Below are 1,272 nucleotides of genomic sequence, written 5' to 3'. Positions count from 1 at the left end.
CTTTTCAGGTCTTGCTTTCAGTTGTCAATTTACTCCCTCTCTCTAACGACGTTATGCCACATGCAGACTTGATGAGCAGGTCTTCTTTTTGTTAATTGAAGACCCTACTTAAAACATTGGTGACAGGTCTCAGAGGGTTCTTAAGCCCCCTAGTATGGCTGTAGTGGAAACACCCTTTGGGGTGATTATTGATTGATTAATCAATACAGGTTGGGTTCCATACAGTATTTTTTTCCTGGCAGGCGTCTCCCTATCTTGTAGCAAGAGATAAGTGCACTATTGATGGGAATCCACGCACCTGTGAACACCCATGTCGCAATGCCTATGAGTTGAATTTTGATTTTGTTACATCTCTACCATCAGTATGGGACTGCTGTTTTACTCATCACTGTATTCCCCACCCACGTACAGCATGTTGCGTATGGTGGACACTCAATAGACCAGTGATGGCGAACCTTTTGAGCTCGGCGTGTCAGCGTTTTGAAAAACCCTAACTTAACTCTGGTGCCGTGTCACATATAGAAATGTTTTTGATATTTGCAACCATAGTAAAACAAAGACTTATATTTTTGATATTTATTTTATATACTTAAATGCCATTTAACAAAGAAAAATCAACCAAAAAAATGAGTTCGCGTGTCACCTCTGACACACGGGTCATAGGTTCGCCATCACTGCATTAGACATTTGTTCAGTGACAGCCTGCAGAGTTCCTATGGACTTGCAGAAATTGTACAAAACAGCCAGGCTATTTGATACATTTCAAAGACTGAAATGTAAAGTTTATCCCTTCAGGTGTTTCCCAGGTCTGTGGCCAGTTCCCAGAGTAGGTTCCGCAATGTTATATGCTCTGCTCTCTGTAACATCTCCTGGTACTTTGTGCAAGTTTTCCATCTCTTTAGTTTATCCTAGGGATTCTGCAGTGAAACCAAGAGAAAAGATCTGTGTAACTCCTTCTATACATCACTGGTCCCCAATTTAACAGGGAATGTCAAAAGGGTATGCCAACTAGAATTCTATTGGATTGTGCCAATAGAACTCTAGTAAACAGGTATACCAAATACAACAGACACCATAGTTTAATTTGGCAAAGCTCATTAATAACAACCACCAAAAAATTCTCCTTTCGGCTGTTAATCATCTAGACATATTTGTAGTTTTCCATACTATTCCTGATGATCTCACTTTTTTTTTCTTTAACTAAACTATGGGTACCACTCATTTTGAAATTTGCTTTCATAGATTCCTCACTACCTTGACTCCCCCCGCCCC

The sequence above is a fragment of the Myotis davidii genome, unplaced genomic scaffold (assembly GCF_000327345.1).
Source record: "Myotis davidii unplaced genomic scaffold, ASM32734v1 scaffold641, whole genome shotgun sequence".
Classification (NCBI taxonomy): Eukaryota; Metazoa; Chordata; class Mammalia; order Chiroptera; family Vespertilionidae; genus Myotis; species Myotis davidii.
The sequence above is the reverse complement of the archived record's forward strand: the minus strand, read 5'-3'. Positions refer to the sequence as shown.